The sequence below is a fragment of the Hippopotamus amphibius genome, chromosome 5, assembly GCF_030028045.1.
Source record: "Hippopotamus amphibius kiboko isolate mHipAmp2 chromosome 5, mHipAmp2.hap2, whole genome shotgun sequence".
Classification (NCBI taxonomy): Eukaryota; Metazoa; Chordata; class Mammalia; order Artiodactyla; family Hippopotamidae; genus Hippopotamus; species Hippopotamus amphibius.
Genome location: NC_080190.1, coordinates 85,235,760 through 85,262,423, shown reverse-complemented (window position 1 = coordinate 85,262,423; position 26,664 = coordinate 85,235,760). Strand labels below are relative to the sequence as shown.

Here is a 26,664-nt window from a genome sequence, read left to right as displayed (position 1 = left end):
TGGATTAAGAACAGGTACAGTAGACCATCAATTAATACGCTGTGATGAGCTGCCCATATTTCATGCAAAAATGACAAAAAGCAATTCCTTAGACACAACATATTGTGATATGTGAATTTCAAAGAAAAAACATAAAAACTTTTCTCTTTTTCTCTTCACTCAGCCACTTCTCCTGATTTACATTATAACAGCTTTTTTTTCTTCTACAAAACATAATGTGTACATATCAGTGTATTCCTTCCTTTTTCTTTAGACCCATAAAGTTTCTTTGACATCTTATTCCTGGGAGAGGTACACAGATGAGAAAGAACAAAGAAGGAAAAATGATATTATATTTCCAAACTTATGGCTAAATTTAGTAATCACGTGATACAAGTCCTACAGAGAAAAAAAAATACATAGCCCCATTAGGTTTAAAGAAAACAGCAAGGGAAAGTTTTCTAACATAGATGTTAAATACCACACGTTTCCCTGACACATACATACATAGTAATATGTATAGTGCTAAATGGCAATTCTATTATGACTGATTTTTTTCATTTTCAATATTATAATCTTAAGGAAAAATTGTAAAGGGCCGTTTCATTCTCAGGTTAGAAAATACAGGCTATGTGAGTTACATTCTTGTAGCTAATATCCGTGGTAAATGATATCAGGGAACTTTTTTCCATGTTGAAACGGACCAATCACACTTGTAATCACTAGTGATGCAGATATCACTGAGGAATTAGGAAAAATGATTTTAAGCCTTAATTCAAAGAAAAACAAAAATCCCAAATTTTACTACAGAACGTAGTTTATAATAGATACCTTCTTTGTGAGATTTTTGGGTTTTTAATTGATCTAGGTTTCGGAGATGTTTCTTTCAGAAATGTCCTCAGCCTGATTGTGTCAGTTACCTAGGTTGAACTACTTTAGAGCTGAAGTAAATAGAAAAAAAAAGCGGTCTAGTTACTGAGGTCTGCTCTTCATAATTTTTAGTTGTGTGTGAATGTAGGGTGAGCAAGTCACAGAGGAGGGTAATTTGGACACGGGCCAAAATAAAATGAATACTGTAAATCAGCAAAAGCTAAGATAGCCATCTACAGAATGAGAAAGAAGAACAGATGTAACAGGCACACATTATTTTCAAAAGACAATCGAGAACATGAAAGATTATTTGTGGCATTACTGATATTAGCTTTTTGTACAAATCATCTGTTGGTCCATGTGGCTTATTACATAATACGATTTTAAAAGAGGATCATTCAAGGGCAAGGAAGAAGTCAAAATACATTAATACATAAGGGATAAATATACAATTTTAATTTTGATGTAAATGTTGCTTAAGTATGATACAAAGCAACAGAAAAAGAAAAAAAATCCTTTACAACTTGCTGATGGGACGGAAAGGAGAAAAAAAGAAACTCATGCGTGAAGATAAATACTGAAACAATCTCAATTTAGGTGCAAAGCATAATCATCTTTAAGCTGACAATAAGTTTAATAAGGAAATTAATTATTTAAGAGCTAAAATTTCATTAGGCAGGATACAGAGATGGGTAACTATAAAGACAGAGTCCAGGCATGGTACTTTCTGTCTTAGGAGAAATTTGGGGATGAGAATCATTTGACACAGAAACACAAAGGGGGAAATTTTAGTTCTTTAGGGCAAAACTGCAAGTGGCAGCAGTTCAGTGTCCCAGGTTTAGTTTCATTACTTCAGAATGGACAAGACAGATGAAGCTTCAAATGTGAGCAAGAGTTGGGGACATACCCCCCCTCATCAAGCCACATTAACATGAAGACTAGGAAGAGAAACAGCAATCCTTACATTTTAACTCAAGCAAACATGGCCCTGGGAGTCTCATGGGTGATAAAAAGAAGTGTAAGTCTGTGGTCTATAAGCATACGTCACTTGATCTAGTTGATCTGAAAGCCCCAAGGGGTTTTCTTAGCATATGCAAATGGTTATGAGTAGAAAAACAAATCAAATAGCACTACTTCAGTCTGAAAATTGTAATCAAATATCAGACAGCACGAGAATGCATAATTATATTCAATCTGTTACTGGTACAAAGAAAGAAACAGTAATTCAGGTGATGTACAAAGCTCCTCTACCATAATTACGCCTTTCAGTTCAACCCTGGATTTTTCTTCACTGTTCTTTCGGGTTTGTGAAATGACAGCTGATCACAGAAATTAATTCCTCTATAAATGGACCTTTCTTAGAAGTTTTAAAAGAACCTTTACTGAAATGTCTTCTTAAAAATTACATAGATAAGGAAACAGCAACTTTGTTAAGTAAACATTTGCGGACTATTAAAAAGAACTATCAAATAGGACATTCTGAGAGATTAGGGCAAACTTTTGGCTCTGGAGTCCTAACATGAAGTTTCCCCTGAGGCAGTGAAACATCCTACTCTGCACACCAAATACCCATCGAGTTTAAGCCCCTTTTGTCATCTCTTCTCTCCTTGTATCGAGATGCTCAGATTCCCCATCATCCTCCAGCTGGTCAGGTCTTCTTTGTGAGTGAGGATACATCTGGCAAATTTCATAATGTTGAGAAAAGGAACCACCTAAGACTTGGGTTTGTTGGTGGCTTTTTAAAATTAACCATGCTCCCCCAAAATTTTAGGGGGCAAAAGAAATTTAAGATTAACAATTCCAAGTTCCGAAGGTATATCAATATGTGCTGTCTAATAGCATATGTGGGTATATATTTGTGAAAAGCCTAACAACGTCTCTTATGATGAAGATATCCTATGCAAATGCTTAACTTTCTGAGACTTCCACACTGAAAATACTCAGGACTGCAGTGATCGACAGACACATTGATGGTGGGCCCAGAAAGCATCTAAAAGGGGCCCAGCTGTTAGCCCATGAAAAAGGAATTCTACATATAACGATACAGCCCGTGGCGATGCTCTTACATCACTCATATTAACGACCATCACTGGCAGCTAGCTGTATGTGCATGCTGGTATTTTTTGAAGAATTCAGTATAATTTGGGGGCAGATTGGGAGCAACTGTTCTCTTTTTCAACCTATCAACAACTCTGTACAGATTGTGTCTACATGGACTGTCTTTCCTCGCGCGTGTAATGGGTTTAACGTATATATGTATATATAATTATCCAGTTCTTTTAGAAGGGTAAAGGAAACCAATTCTGAGAAGCTACTATAAATCCTCATCTTTCATCTCTATGACACATTTATAAATCACTGAGCTGCATGAATGCCTAAAATATGAAGTAGAAAAGCTATTGAGGGCTTGCTTCCCTTTCCCGTTTGTCTCAAAAGAGAATTTCTTTCAATCAAAAACCAACAAATTGATCTCTACAGAGAATATTTGGGTCATAATGACCTGAGGACCTATGAAGTGTGCCCTATACCCAGCGCACCACCTACCTAGAAAAAAATGTCTGTATGAGGATATAGAAGATTCTGTATATTTTTTTCCAAACCATTTGAAATATGAGTGAATCCTGATAACATGAGAGCAGTTCATAGACCCTCACATCATAGCAGCTGCATGAAGAAATGCATTATTAAAACTACTCTGGAGTTAGGAACACTTGAAAGGATTTTGCATTTTAACAATTCCAACAGCATCAACATATTTTTTTCAAAGATAAGTGTATGTATGAGACATCATTTGGTCTACAGACAATGCTTCCTATACAACAATATGACAATGTTTTCCATCCCTTTATTGTCCCCAACTCCACCCACGACTGCAATCCCAGGCCTCCATGTTGGAAACCAGCACTATAGGTTGGGGGCTAGGGGGCTGGGGGGGGAGTGGTTGGAAACAACAATTAATCACTTTTGTTCCACCAGCATTATTCTCTCTTGACATATGAAGAGTGGCATTTGATTACTCAGTGAGCTCACGATTAAACACAAATGCCCAAAGATGCTCAAACAGACACTGGAAAACAGAGGGTGGAAGGAAGGGAGGAGGAGGGGAGAGAGAGTGCGAGAGAGAGAGAGGGATGGACGTGTGATGAAGTTTCCAGAATGATGCTATGAGAAAATGTATAAAGAAGCTAATCTAATCTTCCTATATATTTAAGTTGTATAAGGCTTCAAAAAGTCTTAATCCAGGGTTGTTACCTGTGTTACACAGACAAGGAAATACAGCACCTGTTTGTTAAAATAGGACACCTGCTTCAGAACAAAGTGATGGCAGATACTACCATATTCCAAACCAGACTGTGATACCCCACAAACAGGGACAGCAAAGCTGGTGGCTGAAAATCCAACTGCTGCCCTAAGGTGCAGCCAGCTCCAGTCTATTAGAAGAGGTTGAAGAACAAAGAAATGGTTTCTTAGAGAGAAGCATCGGTAGGCTTGGAGCCCTGCTTCCCCAAAGCTTGTCCTCAGCTCATCTAGAGAGAGGGTGGCTTCAGGGATACCTGTGTCCCAGCAGTAGAGCTGCAACTGGGAAGTGACCACACTGCCAACAGCCACTGGGGGCCACACTAGATGGAGCCAGCCTGGGGCTGTCTTCAGTGCCACCAAGAGACCAGGATGAGGAAGTAATCGCACCCATCAGCTAGAGGAGGGACATGTGTCTGCAACAAGAGAACCCCAGCTCGGAGATTCCTGGTGATGGAATCTCCACCTACATAACCTCCCAGCTACCCAGAGAGGAAAGTCAGCACCTGACCAGCCTTGATGAACAACAGGCTCATCAAAAAAGACTTGTCTGCCTTCTCTTGCTAGGACCCCCTGAGAGGGTCTGAAGCTGCAGGTGAGGCACAGTGAGGTGTGGAAACTGGCAGAGGGAAGTGAGATGCAGATTTCTGCCCTCCTCCCACCCCCTCCAGGCTCTTGCCAGGACAGGCCTGAGCCGTCCCAGACAGTGAACTTGAATTGACATCAAAAGTGCTCCATTTCACGGGACTGGGCATTTTAATTACTGAAAGGGGACTTGTGTGACTTGAAATGGCTGGGGGGTGTTTCACTGTCCTAATTTAACCCAGGGGACACAGGAGAATGAGTTCCCAGGGCAGGTAAGTAGGCAGGGGGTTGAACTGTTTTCTGTTGCCCTTCAAGTGACAGGAAAAGGTAACAAATACTACCTGTGACAGTAGATTTTCCAAATCCCTATGGCAAGTACATAAGATCTGATCTCTACAGGTCTTCAAAGAAAGAAATAGCTGAAATCTAAAATTTACTGAGACCTATACATGCAGTAATTATCAGTTATCTAAGACAAATCTAGCTGGATATTTTGATCGTATGAAATCTAGATGAAGGTACATTTCCTCATTGAAATGTCTTTTCATTAACATAACAGTAATATTTTAGAACCAGAAAGGACTAGCCCAGATTCTAACGCTATAAACAAGGAGATGAACGCCCACTAATATTGCCAGAGGTTGCAAAGCAAGTCGTTTGCAAAGTTAAGCTGCACGACTGTCAGGACAATATTATCTCTGTTACTTTCTCAGAACTAGAAAGCAATCTCTAAGGTAAAGGTCTGCAAAGAAACCTGCTAAGAAGTAATTGTGAGATGAGAAATTATGAAAAGGAGAGAGGGAAAAGCCACAGAGTGGGGCAGGTCAAAAAAGCAACCAAATGCACAGAGGGAAAAATGGGAATACTTCTAGACACTGGTAAAAATGGGTTTTATTCATTTATATAGTCTCTCTAACTCCAAAGGAATTAAAGTGGCTTGAGTGGTCGGTTCAAGAAATACTAATTCGGATACAGCACAGAAAAACTGGGATGGCAGTGAAGGGATAAAAAGATGAGTGAGGGACTTCTTTGAGAACAGCTGATCTTGGGGAAGGAGAACAAAACGGTGGAGCACATATTCTAAGAAAGAAACAGGCTTCCATTCCCAAGACAAGAACTCAAATCAGAATTTTAACTAGGGGCAGAGAAGAGAGGAAATTTCAAAAAGAAAGAGTTGAACAAAATCAGTAATAGCTTACTTATGAATAAATAGAGGGAATTAAAATTATTTCCAGAGTTATAACACGGAAATAGTAGTTCTCAAAAATCCATGCACGGGTGTCATCATCATGGAAATGGTACATTTAATAACTGAAACTTTCCTGAAAGAAGGGGAAAAGGGCAAAGAATCACAAAATAGCTGGTAGACACGCGATTCTTTGGGAAAGATGAGTGAAAGGCTGCTGAGAAGACAGCAGAAGTCTCAAAATGTTGCCTCAGGAGAACTGCCTGCCAGAATCAGGGAAAATAATGAAAGTAAAATGAAGCCATCAATTAGTCCAATCTTAGTTGATTCATCATATTAAGTCACAGAGCAAATAAAAACAAAACAAGGCAATTATCAAGGGCCTCACTGTTTTGCACACTTGGGGAAAAAGTGGACCCGGAACATCAATGTTGGTTAGACTCTAATTTCCATTCAGAATTACAAGGAGTTCAGAATTGGAAAGATATTTCCCTCTTCCCTCCCTCTCTCCCCCCCTCTCTCCCCCCTCTTCTCCTCTCTCTCTCCCTCCCCCTCCCCGCTTCCTCCCCCTTCCTCCCCCCCTCCCCCTATCTTTTTCTCTCTCTCCTGTTTCTTAGTTTCTCCAGAAACTAAGACCAGGCGTAGCAACATAATTTGGCCACATCACACAATTTGTCTTCAGACTTAGCCTCCAGAATCCTGCAACTGTTCTCTTTTCTCATGATATTTTGTCATTCCTCTTCACTTTTTAAGACTCTATGAATATGTAACAGCATTTTTCTATAGCACATGGAAAAATATAAGTGCTAAGCAGTAGGATTTTAAAATTAAACAGTCAAGATCTTTTGCAAGCAGATATACAATATTAATCATAAAAGCATTCCCATTGACCATAATTACAAAGCCAGTTATATAGAAACTATAATGTTCTAAGGATAGAGAATAGTTTAATAGATCCCATTTCAGAAAAAGGAAAACTAGAAACTGATAAGGTTCTAACTAGAGACTGGTCAAATATGTGTTAATTACAACATAGCAGTTATTTTGAATAATCACAGTCCCGGCCACACTAGGAAGCAAAACAAAAAGATTAGAGGCAACAGCAGACATGCACCCGTTTAGATCATAATCTCTTTATAAATACATGGAAACACATACCCATTTTTCCACATCAACTTTCTGTGGAAAGAAAAAGCCAAAATAAATAACAGTCAAACACATAAACAGCTAGCAAGGTTTTAATTACTGTCATTGAAATAAATTGAACTGTGTCCCTGCGCCAAAACCTACTTCCAATTTTGAAGCATATGAAACAGGATTCAACCTTTTAATTAATAACATTTAATCTCCTCCAACAAACAAACAAAAATGTTCAATTAATTTACTAATCAGAACTTCAAAAGGCATGTGGCTGGATAGGTACCCGGTACACAGAATAACAATAATCTAATATATTCAAAAGCAAACATGAACATTTACCTAATTCCCAAACCTACAGGCCTCTGATTTAGGAACTGTTATTCTCCTCTAACGATAAGAATCTATTTAATGAAAAAAGATCAATTTAGACATACAGCATTTAACTATAAATCTGTGATGAAATAGAAGTAAAATTTCTCTCAGCCCAATCTTTCTAGTATTATATGAAAGTTCACATGATAACAAAAGGCACGTTTTGCCAAGTCATTCTGAGACTGTATCAGAATCCAAGTACTGTTTAAACTGTATTTATTAATGAATGTAAGGTAGTCTCACAACCATTATGTGACTCTTAAACATAAGTGAATATAATTATATACAAAGTGTAAAACAGAACAGATAAAAAAAGCCGTATGTCAACAAAGACTGCCTTCTACAAGGCCCTAAGATTCCTAGCAAATCAACCAGAATTTAAAAATCTCAACACTGAGGGATATACTCTGTCTCAGAGGTTAAGTTTCCATAACCGACTTGCCTTCTTTAGCACATATGATTGATGTCCAGTGAAACTTGAGATTTGTTTCAGAGTCTTCATGCATTTACGTTTACCTGCAATTTTTTTTTCCTTAGAAAATTCATTTATCAGGTCAGGAGCTAATGCTAATTAGGCAGAAATTTTCACCGTAATTAAGAATCTCCATGCCTTAGTTAATGAGCTTCAAGAAAGACATGTGTGTGAGATGCCCATACACAGTGATTATTTTTAAACGTTATAAAGTGATATAAAAATATCAACCTAAGTATACAGGTGGGATTGTTTTGAAGCCCCAATGATATGCAGCAGGTTCGACAGATTACTTAGAGCATTTTGGCTTCTTCAATAATTTACTTAGTCTTCAGGAGTCTAACGTCTACCACCAACTTTGACTTTAAAACACATTAACGATTACTTAAGAAAGAACACTTTACTGAAGGGAAAGGCCTGGTTTTCACTACAAGTTTTCAAGATATTTAACTATTACATACAGTTCAAGTCCTCATTTTAAGCACGAACCTATTAAAGTGATGAATCGCTTTCTTTAGATTCTGGGGCACAGAATCATGTCCAGTACAGTGTAATTATCATTCACTTTCCTACCTTTAAAAGGACAAATTCTTGTATTTATTCTCTTCCATGAAAAATAATTCAAGGAAATGTGAAGTGAGTTCCCTCTCATGTTTATCAGGAAAATAGAGCATGCTACACCTTTTCAACGATTAAGAAAGACATTCTACTAACCCGTCATCATTTTCCCATCTAAATGTTAAACATTCTCTCTCTCTCTCTCTCTCACACACACACACACACACACTCACGACAGTGAAAAGATGAAGTGTTGTGGAATTTTCTAGAACAAAGAGAACTTGTCATCGAGTCACAGTTACTGATATTAGTAATAGAAACTCTTTATCTATATTACAGAAGAAAAACTGTTTCTTAAGGAGTAGGAATTAGTTAGCAATAATATAACCGACTCAGTAGCCAGATAACCAAAGAAAGGCTTAGCAACAGCGTGTGTGGGGGGTGAATTTTTCAGCTAAACAGAGAAGACAAGACAAATGGACCACAGAGTTAAAAGACTGAAAAAGTGCAGTACAGTCGTAATTAGGCATAAGCGATGCAGAGCAATTTCATGACACATCTCTTATGAATGTTAACAAGAATTATTTAGCTAAATGCCTACAAACAGTGAAGAAGAGAATGATTTACATGAAGCTAATCAGGGAAGGGAAATATAAAGCTCACAATGAACTTCGCCAACTTTATAGTTTAAACAATTACCAAATCCATAAAACATATAAGACAAATGAATAGGTATTCCAATAATTTTTATCCAAGGACATGGGATTTTTAAAAAATGTGTTAATTCCATTAATTTAAAGAAGATAAATATTTTACCATCTGTAGGAAACTGCATTAAATATTTTATCACTTAAGACCAAAAAACAGGCAACCTTATTTTTCAAATAAAAATAAAATTTCCATTAAGGAAAATAAGAGTCATTTAAATAGCAACTTGATTTAGCAGAGAGGACATAAGTTAAGAATCTAATACAAAAGTAATTAATTCTAAATTATATTATATCATCATATGAAAGGTGGAACATTCACATGACATCCCCATTTCTGAATTCGTATTTTAGTCAACATGTAAATTTAGTTAGCACATTTTAACAATTTTAAATATATTTAATATATAAATTATAAATATAGGGCACGTAAACAAGAACTATCCTATAACCTAGAAAAACAAGTTTGGTATTTTCTTCCAAATTGCTTATTTTACTGTTTAAGGTAAAGAATTTTATTATTATTAAATCTACAGGTCATGAAGTAAGAAGTACATGTAATCTTATTGCCTGCATTTTATATATGAGGAAATGACACATAAACGTGGTTAAAATTTTCCTCAACAACAACAACAACAAAGTCAGATACTAAAGGATGGAACTTGATCTTGAAATTGGGTCTTTGACTTCAAAGTCCCACTCTCCTAAGCAGTTGTATGTACTCCAAACCCAAGATACATCATCATTTTTCCCTGTTGTTTCAAATTTTTAGTCTGCATTTGACTTGGAATTGCTCACCAGCCTATTTCTTATGGCAAGTGCCACCTAATACAATGTGTTAACGTCAAGATAAGAGAATGTAAAATACATCTAGGGATTCTTAAGATATCAAAGATGTTATTCAGTTTCAGTTGTTCAAACAGCATGTCTTTTTTTTGCACAGAAAACTTTTTAGATAATTACAATGCAACAATACAACATCCAACATGAATATAAAGTTTTTAATATCAAGGCATAACATAAGGAAAGTAATACATTTTTGGACTTAATACATGCCTACAATCCATTACCCTGCTAAGTTTTTTACAACAATAAATTAGAGAAAAGTGAAAAATAAAAAACTACTCTACCCTACAAGTAATTCTCCACTGCACATGTTGTTTATTATTAAGATTGGGGGAAAAAACTTGAAAAATGTGCACCCTGTGTTCCAGGATTCAAAATATAATGAAGTCATTTCAATTTTCTAAAAGTAAAACTATGATTTGGAGGGCCACGTTTTTAATAAATATAACGAATTTGGAAAAATATATAAATCATAAGTATATAGCTTGCTAAAATTTTACAAATAAACAAACCCATGTACTCAGCACCCAGAACTAAGAAAAGGGACAGAACCTAAAATCTAGAAGCTGCCTTCATGCCCTCTCCAAAGGTAGCTATTATTCTATCACCTTAATTATTTTTCTAATTTGGAAATAGACTACGTTCTCTTTTTTATCTAGCTTCTTTAGCTGACATTAGGATTCATCATGTCGCATGTAGTATAATTAACTCATTTTCCTTGCTTATATGTTACCACTGTATGAATATATCACAATTTATTTATCCTTTCAAGAGCTGAACATTTGGGTTGTTTCCTGCTTGGGGCCATTACAGATAATTCTGCAGTGAACACTCTTGTACATATCTTTTGGTGAACATAGGGCTATATATCTATTGAGTGTATATCAGGAGTGCAATTCCTTGGTCATGGATTTATCAATATTTAGTTATAGCAGATACTGCCAAAGAGATTTCCAAAGTGGTGGTATAAATTTAACTGTCATTAGGAGTGTATGAGCTTCACTTGCTTCACATCTTACCAATACTTGGTAATACTAGTCTTTCTAGTTTTAGCTCTTCTGGTGGTAGTATACCTCATCACAGTTTTCATCTGCATTTCTCTGAAGCCTACTGTGGTGAAGCACTTTTTAATATGCTTTGGATATTCGAATATCTGCTGTTGTAAAGTATTTGTTCAAGTGTTTCACCCATTTTTTTCTATTAGGTTGTCTATCTTTGTTTTTACTGATTCATCAGAATTGTTCACACTTTTCAAGTACTGGCTCCTAGTCTGTGTGTTGTCTTTCTGGTGTCTTAAGGGTAACTCTGGTGACAGAATCCTTAGTAGTGGTACAATTTCTCAATCTTTTCCTTCACTGCTGGTCTGAAAAGATCCTCCCGCATTGCTTTCGAGAAAATTTATTATTTTACCTCTTACCTGAGACCTACAATCTGTTTGGTATTGATTTTTGGGTGTATGGTGACAGGGAGGGAATTTAGATTCATTTTTCCCCTCAGTCAGCTGTTCAATTTACTTCATACCAGTTACAAAAAGATAATTCTTGCCCCCAATGCACTGCATTGCCACCTCCGTCATAAATCAAGTTACACTAACACGTGGGGGTACTTATGAACTCTATTCTGGCCTATTTTTCTTTGCCTGTGCTAATACCATACTATCCTAACCACTGTACCATCAAAATAAGTTTGTTTTTTTTTTTTTTTTTTTTTTTTTTAATTTAATTTTATTTTTTTGGGGGGTACACCAGGTTCAATCAACTGTTTTTATACACATATCCCCATATTCCCTCCCTTCCTTGACGCCCCCCCCTCGATTCCCCCCCACCCTCCCTGCCCCAGTCCTCTAAGGCATCTTCCATCCTCGAGTTGGACTCCCTTTGTTATACAACAACTTCCCACTGACTATTTTACAGTTGGTAGTATATATATGTCTGTACTACTCTCCCGCTTCTTCTCAGTTTCCCCTTCACCCCCCACCCCCTCCCATACCTCGAGTTCTCCAGTCCATTCTCTGTATCTGCTTCCCTGTTCTTGTCACTGAGTTCATCAGTACCATTTTTAGATTCCGTATATGTGAGTTAGCATACAATATTTGTCTTTCTCTTTCTGACTTACTTCACTCTGTATGACAGATTGTAGTTCTATCCACCTCATTACATATAGCTCCATCTCATCCCTTTTTATAGCTGAGTAATATTCCATTGTATATATATGCCACATCTTCTGTATCCATTCATTTGTTGATGGGCATTTAGGTTGCTTCCATGTCCTGGCTATTGTAAAGAGTGCTGCAATAAACATTATGGTACAAGTTTCTTTTAGGATTATGGTTTTCTTTGGGTATATGCCCAGGAGTGGGATTACTGGATCATATGGTAGTTCTATTTGTAGTTTCTTAAGGAACCTCCAAATTGTTTTCCATAGTGGCTGTACCAACTTACAGTCCCACCAACAGTGCAGAAGAGTTCCCTTTTCTCCACACCCTCTCCAACATTTGTTGTTTCCAGACTTTGTGATGATGGCCATTCTGATTGGTGTGAGGTGATACCTCATTGTGGCTTTGACTTGCATTTCTCTGATGATGAGTGATGTTGAGCATCTTTTCATGTGTTTGTTGGCCATCTGTATGTCTTCTTTGGAGAAATGTCTATTTAGGTCTTCTGCCCATTTGTGGATTGGGTTATTTGCTTTTTTGGTATGAAGCTGCATGAGCTGCTTGTATATTTTGGAGGTTAATCCTTTGTCCGTTGTTTCATAGGCAATTATTTTTTCCCATTCTGAGGGTTGCCTTTTAGTCTTGTTTATGGTTTCTTTTGCTGTGCAAAAGCTTTTCAGTTTCATGAGGTCCCATTCGTTTATTCTTGATTTTATTTCCATGATTCTAGGAGGTGGGTCAAAAAGGATGTTGCTTTGATGTATGTCAAAGAGTGTTCTGCCTATGTTTTCCTCTAGGAGTTTGATAGTGTCTGGCCTTACATGTAGGCCTTTAATCCATTTGGAGTTGATTTTTGTGTATGGTGTTAGGAAGTGTTCGAATTTCATTCTTTTACATGTTGCTGTCCAATTTTCCCAGCACCACTTATTGAAGAGGCTGTCTTTTTTCCATTGTATACTCGTGCCTCCTTTGTCAAAGATAAGGTGCCCATATGTGTTTGGGCTTACTTCTGAGTTCTCTATTCTGTTCCATTGATCTTCCTTTCTATTTTTGTGCCAGTACCATACTGTCTTGATCACTATGGCCTTGTAGTATAGTTTGAAGTCAGGAAGCCTGATTCCACCCACTCCATTTTTCCTTCTCAAGATTGCTTTGGCTATTCGGGGTCTTTTGCGTTTCCATACAAATCGTAAGATTTCTTGCTCTAGTTCTGTGAAAAATGCCATTGGTAATCTGATCGGGATTGCATTAAATCTGTAAATTGCTTTGGGTAGTACAGTCATTTTCACAATGTTGATTCTTCCAATCCAGGAACATGGTATATCCCTCCATCTGTTTATGTCATCTTTGATTTCTTTCATCAATGTCTTAAAGTTTTCTGCATACAGATCTTTTGCCTCCTTAGGCAGGTTTATTCCTAGGTATTTTATTCTTTTGGTTGCAATGGTGAATGGGAGAGTTTCCTTAATTTCTCTTTCTGCTCTTCCGTTGTTAGTGTATAGGAATGCAAGAGATTTCTGTGCATTAATTTTGTATCCTGCTACTTTACTAAACTCATCAATGAGTGCTAGCAGTTTTCTGGTAGAGTCTTTAGGGTTTTCTATATATAGTATCATGTCATCTGCAAAGAGTGATAATTTTACTTCTTCTTTTCCTATTTGGATTCCTTTAATTTCTTTTTCTTCTCTGATTGCTGTGGCTAACACTTCCAAAACTATGTTGAATAACAGTGGTGAGAGTGGACACCCTTGTCTTGTTCCTGTTCTTAGAGGGAATTCTTCCAGTTTTTCTCCATTGAGAACAATGTTGGCTTTTGGTTTGTCATATATGGCTTTTATTATGTTGAGGTAATTTCCTTCTATGCCCATTTTCTGGAGAGCTTTTATCATAAATGGATGTTGAACTTTGTCAAAAGCTTTTTCTGCATCTATTGAAATGATCATATGGTTTTTATCCTTCAATTTGTTGATATGATGTATCACGTTGATTGATTTGCGTATATTGAAGAATCCTTGCATCCCAGGGATAAACCCCACTTGATCGTGGTGTATGATTTTTTTAATGTGCTGTTGCAGTCTGTTAGCTAGTATTTTGTTGAGGATTTTTGCATCTATATTCATCAGTGATATTGGTCTGTAGTTTTCTTTTTTTGTGACATCTTTGCCTGGTTTTGGTATCAGGGTGATGGTAGCCTCATAGAATGAGTTTGGGAGTGTTCCTCCTTCTGCAATATTTTGGAAGAGTTTGAGAAGGATAGGTGTTAACTCTTCTCGAAATGTTTGATAGAATTCGCCTGTGAATCCATCTGGTCCTGGGCTTTTGTGTGTTGGGAGATTTTTAATCACTGCCTCAATTTCTGTACTTGTGATTGGTCTGTTCATGGTTTCTATTTCTTCCTGGTTCAGTCTTGGAAGATTGTATTTTTCTAAGAATGTATCCATTTCTTCCAGGTTATCCAATTGATTGGCATATAGTTGCTTGTAGTAGTCTCTCATGATCTTTTGTATTTCTGAGGTGTCCGTTGTGACTTCTCCTTTTTCATTTCTAATTCTGTTGATTTGCATCTTCTCTCTTTTTTTCTTGATGAGTCTGGCTAATGGTTTATCAATTTTGTTAATCTTCTCAAAGAACCAGCTTTTAGTTTTATTTATTTTTCTTATGGTTTCTTTCCTTTCTTTTTCATTTATTTCTGCTCTGATCTTTACGATTTCTTTCCTTCTGCTCATTTTGGGGTTTCTTTGTTCTTCTTTCTCTAGTTGTTTGAGGTGTAAGGTTAGGTTGTTTATTCGATCATTTTCTTGTTTCTTAAGGTAGGACTGTATTGCTATAAACTTCCCTCTTAGAACTGCTTTTGCTGCGTCCCATAGGTTTTGGGTTGTTGTGTTTTCGTTGTCATTTGTTTCTAGATACTTTTTGATTTCCTCTTTGATTTCTGTAGTGATTCCTTGGTTGTTTAAGAGTGAATTGTTTAGCCTCCATGTGTTTGTATTTTTTGCAGTTTTTTTCCTGTAATTGATATCTAGTCTCATGGCGTTGTGGTCTGAGAAGATGCTTGATATGATTTCAATTTTCTTGAATTTGCTGAGGTTTGATTTGTGACCCAAGATGTGATCTATCCTGGAAAATGTTCCGTGTGCACTTGAGAAGAAAGTGTAGTCTGTCGTTTTTGGATGGAATGTCCTATAAATATCAATTAAGTCGAGATGGTCTAATGTGTCATTTAAAGCTTGTGTGTCTTTATTTATTTTCTGTTTGGATGATCTGTCCATTGATGTAAGTGGGGTGTTCAAGTCTCCCACTATAATTGTGTTACTGTCGATGTCCCCTTTTATAGCTGTTAGCATTTGCCTTATGTATTGAGGTGCTCCTATATTGGGGGCATAGATATTTACTATTGTGATATGTTCTTCTTGGATGGATCCCTTGATCATTATGCAGTGCCCTTCCTTGTCTCTTTTAATAGTCTTTACTTTCAAGTCTAATTTGTCTGATATGAGTATTGCTACTCCAGCTTTCTTTTGACTTCCATTTGCATGGAATATCTTTTTCCATCCCTTCACTTTCAGTCTATATGTATCCCTTGGTCTGAAGTGGGTTTCTTGTAGGCAGCATATAGAAGGGTCTTGTTTTTGTATCCATTCAGCCAGTCTGTGTCTTTTGGTTGGAGCATTTAATCCATTTACATTTAAAGTGATTATTGACATGTGTGTTCCAATTACCATTTTCTTAATTGTTTTGGGTTTGTATTTGTAGGTGTTTTCCTTTTCTTGTGTTTCCTACTTAGAGAAGTTCCTTTAGCACTTGTTGTAAGGCTGGTTTGGTGGTGCTGAATTCTCTTAACTTTTGCTTGTCTGGAAAGCTTTTGATTTCTCCCTCAAATCGGAATGAGATTCTTGCTGGGTAAAGTATTCTTGGCTGTAGGTTTCTCTCTTTCAGGACTTTCAGTATATCCTGCCATTCCCTTCTGGCCTGCAGAGTTTCTGTAGAAAGGTCAGCTGTTATCCTGATGGGTTTTCCCTTATATGTTGTTTGTTGCTTTTCTCTTGCTGCTTTTAATATTTTTTCTTTGTGTTGAATTGTCGTTAGTTTGATTAATATGTGTCTTGGTGTATTTCTCCTTGGGTTTATTCTGTATGGGACTCTCTGTGCTTCTTGGACTTGGTTCATTATTTCCTTTCCCATGTTGGGGAAGTTTTCCACTAGAACCTCTTCAAATATTTTCACAGACCCTTTCTTGTTTTCTTCTTCTTCTGGGATGCCTATAATTCGAATGTTGGTACGTTTAAGGTTATCACTGAGGTCTCTGAGGCTGTCTTCTAGTCTTTTTATTTTTTTATCTTTTTCCTGCTCTGTGGCGTTTATTTCTTCCATTCTATCTTCCAACTCACTTATTCGTTCTTCTGCCTCAGTCATTCTGCTGGTTATAGCATCTAGAGTATTTTTAATTTCAGTTATTTTGTTATCCATTGCTGTTTGTTTTTCTGAGTTCTTATGAACTGTTTCTTGTACTTTCTCTAATTTGTTATCGAGATTTTGTATCATTTTTACTATCATTACTCTAAATTCCTTTTCAGGCATTTTTCCTATTTCCTCCTCATTTATTTGGTCTTGTGGGTTTTTTTCCTGCTCCTTTGCCTGCATGGTGTTTCTTTGTTTCCTCATGGTTGTCCAAGCTTTTGGGGTTGCTTGTCCTGGTGATAGAGGTGTTTATAGAAGACTGTCCAAGCCTCAGAGTAATGTCCAAGTATTGGATTAGACGAATATTCAGTCGGCTATGTCAGGTTCTCCGCAGCCCTTTCTGGTGTCCGAGGCCGTCTGCTGGTGTTCAGCTGGTTCTCTGTGGGAATGACTGCGTCCTTCCGTGCATTCCCAATGCATCTGTGGAGAGGGATGCACTCCACGTCTCTCTACTTCGCCGCCATCTTTTTCTCTCTGTACACTGCTGGTGTTGGGGGGTTGCCTGCAGAGGCGGGGGTGGCTGTGGCTCACCGAGGAGACAGGGGCACTGGTGGCACGGGTTCTGGGAAGTGCTCATTTCAAAATAAGTTTTGATATCTGGTAGCCAAAGGCCCCAACTTTGCTCTTTCCTTCAATATTGTATTTGCTAATATTGACCCTCTTCATTTCCTATAATGTTTGGAATAGACTCATAAACTTTTATGCACACAAAAAGAAAACCTGCTGGGATTTTCATTGAGATTATACAGATGTACAGATAAATCTGGAGAGAACTGCCATCTTTATAATATTCAGCCTTCCAACGTGTATATGTCTCTTTTTTCAAAGCCATCTTTAACTTCCTTCCAAATGTTTTCCAGTTTTCTCGGGAAAGGTTTGCACATCTTTCATTAGAATTATTCCTAGGTACATGATGTTGTATGATACTAACATAAGTGGACTCATTTAGAAATTCTTATTTTGTTTCCTTTTTGCTAATATATAAAAACGTAACTGAAAATTTATTCTGATTTCTAACTTTGCTAAATTCACTTTTTGATACTAATAGTGCCCGCCTTCACCCCTTTATTTAACATTATACTAAAATAACTCAATATTTCACTGATTTTCAATTTGTAGATAATTTCTATCAGAATAAAGAGTTCCCGACATTACAAATTTCCTAAGTTTATAATGAATGATTTATTTTTTAAATGCTTTGGAGGTATCAATTAAAATATGTACTCTTTCCCTTTGTTAACATGGTGAAAGATATTAACTGGCTTTATGAACACATTAACTACTTTTGAATTCCACCTTAGTTATAATATGCTATTGATCTTACATATATGGATATTTCATATATCCATAAATTTGATTTGCTAGTATTTTGTATGCAGGATTTCTGCACCTTGACCAATATTAGTGCATAACATTTTTCCTGGCAAGGTCTTTCTCACTTTTTAGGACCATGTTTTTGTTGACCTCATGAAATTAGTTGAGAAGGATTCTGAAAGAGGTTAAGATTGATATTATTGCTTTTTCAAATGTCTGATAGAATTGACCAGAGAAGCCAACTGGGCCTGGACTTCTTTGTGGTAATGCTTCTTTTTAAATAGTCAGTACTTAATAAAAAAAATTTTTTTAATGACATAATTGACATATAATTTCATGTTAATGATTTGATATTTGCATATATTTTGAAATGATCATTACAATAAGTCTAGTTAACATCCATGACCACTCATAGTTACAATTTTTTTTCATGTGATGAGAATCATATGAAAAGATCTACTCTGTTAGCAACTCTCAAATACACAATACAGTGTTATTAAGTATAGTCACCCTCCTATACATTATATACCCAGGACTTATTTATTTTATAACTGGAAACCTGAATCTTTTGACCACCTCCACCCATTTTGCCTCTCCTGCACCCTGCCTCTGCAACAACCAATCTGTTCTCTATAACTACGGGTTCAGTGTTTTGTTTGTTTGGTTTTCAGATTCCACATATAAGTGAAATCGTATGCTATTTGTCTTCCTCTGTCTCACTCGTCTCACTTAGCATAATGCCCTCAAGGTCCATCCATGTTGTCGACAATGGTAAGATTTCTTTCTTTTTACAGCTGTATAATAATCCATTGTATGTATATACCACATTTTCTTTATCCATTAATTAATGGATGTACACTTAGGTTGCTTCCATGTCTTGGTTATTGAAAATAATGCTGCAATAAATATGGAGGTGCGTATATCTTAGTATTTTTGTGTTCTTTGGATAAATACTCAGAAGTGGAATTGCTGGATCATGTGACAGTTCTATTTTAGTTTTCTGAGGGCCCTCCATACTGTTTTCTGCAGTGGCTGCATGAATTTACATTCCCACCAACAGTGCACAAGGATTCTCTTTTCTCTGCACCCTTGCTAACTACTTGTCATCTCTTGGTTTTTTTATCATAGCGATTTAACAGGTGTGAAATTACATCTCATTGAGGTACTGATTTGCATTTCCCTGATGATTAGAGATCCTGAGTACCACTTTACGCATATTTTGGTCTCTGTATGTCTTTTTTTTAATCTATTTTATACATATTATCAATAGTGTATATATGTCAATCCCAGTCTCCCTATTTATCCCACCCTCTGCTTCCCCCTGGTATCCTTATGTTTGTTCTCTACATCTGTGTCTCTATTTCTGCTTTGTAAATAAGATCATCTATACCAATTTTTTCAGACTCCTCATATGTGCATTAATATACAATACTTGCTTTCCTCTTTCTGGCTTTCTTCACTCTGCATGACAGTCTCTAGGTCCATCCACGTTTCTACAAATGACCCAATTTCATTCCTTTTATGGCTGAATGATATTCCATTGTATATATGTACCACATCTTCTTCATCCATTCCTCTGTTGATGGACATTTAGGTTGCTTCCATGTCCCAGCTATTGTAAATAATGCTGCAATGAACATCTATGTATGTCTTTAGGAAAATATCTATTCAGATTCTCTGCCCATGTTTTAATCAGATTGTTTTGTTTTGTTATTGAGTTGTATGAGTTCTTTATATATTTTTTATATTAACTCCTTATCAGAGATGTAATTTGCAAATATTTTCTCCCATTCCATAAGTTGACTTTCCATTTTGTTGATTGTTTCCTTTGCTGTGTAGAAGCTTTTTATTTTGACACAGTCCCACTCATTGATTTTTGCTTTTGTTGCCTTTGCTTTTGGTGTCAAATCCAAAAGATCTTTGCCAAGACTGATGTCAAAGAGCTCACCTCTTATATTTTCTCCAAAAGTTTTATGGTTTCAGGTTATATGTTCAGTCTTTACTCCATTTTGAGTTGATTTTTGTGTATGGTATAACACTGGTCCATTTTCATTTTTTTGCATGTGGCTGTCAGTTTTCTCAGCACCATATTTTGAAGAGACTGTCCTTTCGCATTGTATACACTGGCAGTTTTTTCATAAATTAATTGACCATCTATTTGTGGGTTTATTTCTTGCCTCTCTGTTCTGTTCCACTGATTTATGTGTTGTTGTTTTCTTTCTTTTGGCCATGCCACCAGGCATATAGGATCTTACTTTCCCAAGCAGGGATCGAACCATGCCCCCTGCAGTGGAAGAATGAAGTCTTAACCACAGGACCACGAGGAAAGTCCCCCATGTGTCCTTTTTTTTTTCGAGAACTTTTATTGAGATACAACTGACATACAATAAACTGCATATATTTAAAGTGTATAATTTGATATTTTTTTCTTATTAGTAATGTATATATGGCAATCACAATCTGCCAATTCATCCCACCCCAACTCTATGTGTCTTTTTTATGCTAATACCATACTGTTTTGATTACTATATTATGAGTATAGAATATCTTTTCACTTATTTATGTCTTATTCTATTTCTTTCAATGTCTTGTAATTCTCAGTGTAAAACTCTTTCACCACGTGGTTAAATTTATTCCTAGGTATTTTACTCTTTTTGATGCAATTGTAAATGGGATTGTTTATTTAATTTCTCTTTCTGATAGTTTGTAATTAGCATAGAGACATGCAACAATTGTTGTATATTTTTTATCATGCAACTTTACTGAATTCGTTTATTAGTTCCAACAGTTGTGTTTTTTGTTTTGTTTTATTTTGTTTTGGTGAATTCTTCAGGGTTTTCTATATATAATAGTACATCATCCACAAACAGAGACAGTTTTACTTCCTCCTTTCCAATTTGATATGTTTTATTTCTTTTTCTTGGCTAATTGCTCTGGATAGGACTTTCAATATTGCGTTGAGTAGATGTGAAAAGAGTAGGCATCCTTGTCTTGTTCCTGATCTTAGAGGAAAAACTTTTAGCTTTTTACTATTGAGTATGATATTAGCTGTGGGCCTGTCATATATGGCCTTTATTAAGTTGAGGTATGTTCCCACTACACCCACTTTGTAGAGAGATTTTCTTTTTCTTTTTTTTCTTTTTTTTCCAAATTTTTTAAGCTCTTTATTGGAGTATAATTGCTTTACACTGTTGTGCCAGTTTCAGCAGTACAGCAAAGTGAATCAGCTGTATTTATACATATATCCCCTTATCCCCGCCCTCCCGCCACTCCTTCCCACCCTCCCTATCCCATCTCTCTAAGTCATCACCAATCATCGCGTTGATCTCCCTGTGTTATGCAGCAGCTTCCCTCTAGCTATCTATTTTACGTTGGGTAATGTATGTATGTCAATGCTACTCTGTCACTTCATCCCAGCTTCCCCATGGCCCCCACTTCCCCCACCATGTCCTGAAGTCTGTTCTCTACATCTGCATCTTTATTCTTACTCTGCCACTGGGTTCATCAGTATCATTTTTTTAGATTCCATATATATGTGTTAGCATACAGTATTAGTTTTTCTCTTTCTGGCTTACTTCACTGTGTATGACAGTATCTAGGTCTATCCACCTCACTACAAATAACTCAATTTCATTCCTTTTTATGGCTAATAGTCCATTGTATATATGTACCACATCTTCTTTGTCCATTCATCTGTTGATGGACATTTAGGTTGCTTCCATGTCCTGGCTATTGTAAATAGTGCTGCAGTGAACATTGTGGTACATGTTTCTTTTTGGATTATGGTTTTCTCAGGGTATACGCCCAGGAGTGGGATTGCTGGGTCATATGGTAGTTCTATTTTTAGCTTTTTAAGGAAACTCCATACTGTTTTCCGTAGTGGCTGTACCAATTTACATTCCCACCAACAGGGCAGGAGGGTTCCCTTTTCTCCACAACCTCTCCAGCATTTACTGTTTCTAGGTATTTTGATGACAGCCATTCTGACTGGTGTGAGGTGATAGCACATTGTGGCTTTGACTTACATTTCTCTAATGAGTAGTGATGTTGAGCATCTTTTCATGTGTTTGTTAGCCATCTGAATGTCTTCTCTAGAGAAATATCTATTTAGGTCTTCTGCCCATTTGTGGATTGGGTTGTTTGCTTTTTTGATATTGAGCTGCAGGAGCTGCTTGTATATTTTGGAGATTAATCCTTTGTCTGTTGCTACATTGGCAAGTATTTTCTCCCATTCGGAGGGTTGCCTTCTTGTCTTGTTTATGGTTTATTTCGCTGTGCAAAAGCTTTTGTTTCATTAGGTCCCATTTGTGTATTCTTGATTTTATTTCCATTATTCTAGGAGGTAGGTCCAAAAGGATCTTGCTTTGATGTATGTCATAGAGTGTTCTGCCTATGTTTTCCTCTAAGAGTTTTATAGTGTCTGGCCTTACATTTAGGTCTTTAATCCAATTTGAGTTTATTTTTGTGTATGGTGTTTAGGAAGTGTTCTAATTTCATTCTTTTACAAGCAGCTGTCCAGTTTTCCCAGCACCACTTATTGAAGAGGCTGTCTTTTCTCTATTGTATATTCTTGCCTCCCTTGTCAAAGATAAGGTACCCATAGGTGCATGGGTGTATCTCTGGGCTCTCTATCCTATTCCACTGATCTATATTTCTGTTTTTGTGCCAGTACCATACTGTCTTGATCACTGTAGCCTTCTAGTAGTATAGTTTGAAGTCAGGGATGCGGAGAGGTTTTCAATCACATGTGGACGTTGCGTTTTGTTGAATGCTCTTTCTGCATCTTTTGAAATGGTCATGTGATTTTTACCCTCTGTTTTGTTAATGAGGTGTAACACATTGATTGACTTGTGGCTAATGAACCATCCTTACATCCCTGGGATAAATTCCAGTTAATCATGGTATTGATGTTTTTCATGTATTGTTGAATTCAGTTTCCTAGTATTTTGTTGAGAATTTTCTCATCTATATTCATCAGGCATACTGGCCTATAATTTGTTTCTTGTATTGTCCTTCTTTGGTTTTGGTTTCAGGGTAATGCTGGCCTCAGTGAATGTGTTTCAAAGTGTCCCTCTTCTATTTTTTTGGAAAAGTTTGAGAAGAATTGGTATTAATTCTCCTTTACACATTTGGTAGAATTCATCACTGAAACTGAAGCCATCTAGTTCTTAAACTACATGAGACCACAAAGTCGTTTCTGCCATCAGTTTGAGAAAAAAAACTCAGCAAAAATTTAATTAAGTAAATGAAATCACAAAGTCCAATAATTGAATTACACCTTAGTCCAATTTCCTGTCCTTTTCTCTTTTTAAAAAAAAATTTTTAACATTTATTTATTTATTTATTGGCTGCATTGGGTCTTTGTTGCTGCACATGGGCTTTCTCTAGTTGCAGAGAGCAGAGGCTACTCTTCATTGTGGTACACGAACTCCTCATTGCCGTGGCTTCTCTTGTTGCAGAGCATGGGATCTAGGCACATGGGGTTCAGTAGTTGCAGCACACAGGGTCTAGAGCGCAGGCTCAATAGTTGTGGCACACGGGCTTAGTTGTTCCTTGGCCTGTGGGGTCTTCCTGGAGCAGGGATCGAGCCTGTGTCCCCTGCACTGGCAGGCGGATTCTTAAACACTGTGCCACCTAGGAAGTCCCTCCTGTCTTTTTTTCTGATTTTTGTATTAGGTAGAATATTTTTTGAATTTGTCAAATAATGTCAAACATGATACACACTTACAAAACACAGTAAACGTGGCAACCTTCCACACTATTACATTCAACTTAATTCAAGGAAAAGTTTTAGAATTTTCTTTTGGAAGTTTAAATTTTTTCTTTTATACTAAGAGCTACTGCTTCCTAAATTATTCCTCTTTTAGAATAGGAAAAGCTCCTATAATTGTTTAAATTATTTTCTGACTTTGTCCAAGTCCTCAAGAACGTATACACAGTTTCTAACTCAAAACTACCAATACCTCCATTTTCAAGCATAGAATATATTAAATGGCTTGCACACAAACTTCAATATTAACAAATACAAGTGGAAGGGTACTAAGCAAATAATATAGTAATTCTCTTTCACGTAAGTTCTTACCAGAATTACCAAGTCCAATTAAATACTGCAAGTAAATTTGTTTGGGAAAATAAGTAGTCAGGAAGAGTATGAATAATTAGTGAGGGGAAAAAGAAAAAAAAATAATGTAGAACTAGCCCCATTAAACATTCCAAAAATACAGTGACTAAATCAGTGCTGTTTCAGCACAATAATAGACAGTGTGATAGAATATTTAGCTTAGGATAACCCTCTGAGAATGTGCAAACTTAATGAATGACAAAAAGACATCACAATAAATAAGGAAGGGAATTATCAGTCATGAATAATGATGGGAGTTTTGCTTCGCTATTGAGAAAAGCATCAAGTCAAATGCTAATCTTAAACTCTAGGTGGCTCTACTATGAATAATAATGAACTTCATATAATAATAAACTCTTAAATAAATTCCACATCCATTTACTGTAAAAAAAAAAAAAAATGATGGGTGCAATAATGGATATAATGACTTTAACAAAACAATTGAATGCAATCCCAATCAAAATACCAGCATGTTATTTCCTGGATATTGAAAAACTGATCTTAAAGTTTATATGAGAAAGCGAAAGACCCAGAAAAGCCAACACAACACTGAAGGAGAAGAGGACTGATACTACACAACATCAACACTTACTATAAAGCTGCAGTTGTCAAGAGAGTGTGGTACTCTTGAAAGAACAGACAATAGATCAATAGAAAAGAATAGACACCCAAAAATAGACCCATACAAATGGAATCAACTGATCTTTGACAAAGGCACAAAGGTAATTCAATGAGAAAAGGACAGTTTTTTCACCAAATGGTGCTGGAACAACTGGACATCCACAAGCAAAGAAAAAAAAAATTCTAGATACAGATCTTAAACCTTTCAGAAAAATGAGCTTTAAATGGATCAGAGACTTAAATATAACACGCAGAACTATAAAACCCCTAGAACAGGGGTCCCCAACCTCCAGGCCATGGACTGGTACTGGTCCACAGCCTGTTAGGAACCGGGCCGCACAGCAGGAGGTGAGTGGTGGTTGAGCGAGCTAAGCTTCATTTGCTGCTCTCCATCACTCCCCATCACTTGCATTACTGCCTAAACCATCACTTGCATTACCGCCTGAACCATCCCCACCACACAGCCCCCAACCCTGGTCCATGGAAAAACTGTTTTCCCCGAAACTGGTCCCCAGTAACAAAAAGGTGAGGGATCGCTGCCCTAGAAGATAACACAGGAGAAAATCTGGGTGACCTTTGGGTTTTAGATACAACACCAAAAGCAAAACCCATAAAAGTAAAATTGTTATGTAGGACTTCATTAAAATCACATCTCTGCTCTGTGAAAGACACTGTTAGCTGAGTTAAAAGTCAACCCACAACTGAGAGAAATTCTTTGCAAAACATATATATAATAGAAGACTGGTAGTCAGACTATACAAAGAACTCTTAAAACCCAACAATATGCTATACAATGGAATACTAATCGCCATAAAAAGGAATGAAAAAAGGACTTCCCTGGTGGCACAGTGGATAAGAATCCGGCTGCCAATGCAGGGGAAATGGGTTCGATCCCTTGTCTGGGAAGATCCCACATGCCTTGGGGCAACTAAGCCCATACGCCGCAACTACTGAACCTGTGCTCTAGCACCCGTGAGCCACAACTGCTGAGCCCATGCACCACAACTACTAAAGTCCATGCTCCTAGACCTGGTGCTCTGCAACAGGAGAAGCCACCACAATGAGAGGCCCATGCACCACAACTAAGAGTAGCCCCTGCTCGCCACAATTAGAGAAAGCCCACATGCAGCAACAAAGACCTAAGGCAGCCAAAAAAAATTTTTAAATAAATTTAAAAAAAAAGAATGAAATAATGCCATTTGCAACAACATGGATGGACCTAGCAAATATCATACTAAGTGAAGTAAGTCAGAAAGAGAAAGACAAATACCATCTGACATCACTTATATGTGGAATGTTAAATATGAACACTAATGAACTTATCTACAAAACAGACTCACAGACATAGAGAATATACTTGTGGTTGTTGGGGCAGGGTGGGGGGATGGAACAGACTGAGAGTTTAGGGTTAGCAGATTTGCAAACTATTATATATAGAATGGATAAACAAGAAGGTCTTACTGTAGAGCACAGGGAACTATATTCAATATCCTGTGATAAACCAGAATGGAAAAGAATATAAAAAATGTATATATCTGCATAACTGAATCACTCTGCTGTACAGCAGAAATTAACACAACATTGTAAATCAACGATACTTCAATTAAAAAACTCAACAATATGGAAACAATCCAATTAAAAATTCGGCAAAAGATCTCAACAGACACCTCATAAAAAAAGATATCACATGGCAAGTTAAGCATATGAAAAGATGGTCCACATTATATGTCATCAGGAACTTGCAAATTAAAATAACAATGGGATACCACTACACAACTATGAGAATTGCTAAAATCCAAAAATTGACACTAGCAAATGGTAATGAGGATGTAGAGCAACAGGAACTCTCATTCATTGTTAGCTGGAATGCCACATGATACAGACACTTTGGAAGGAAGTTTGGCAGTCTCTTACAAAAATAAACATACTCTTAACATAGGACCCAGCAATCTCCTTCCTTGGTATTTACCCAAAGGAGTTGGA

General features: G+C 36.8%; 1 protein-coding gene across 1 annotated transcript in view; it reads right to left on the bottom strand.

Annotated features, from left to right (window-relative positions):
- The window catches only part of RYR2 (ryanodine receptor 2), a 549,009-nt gene that overhangs the window by 426,998 nt on the left and 95,347 nt on the right, over window positions 1–26,664 (bottom strand). The window lies entirely within an intron of this gene.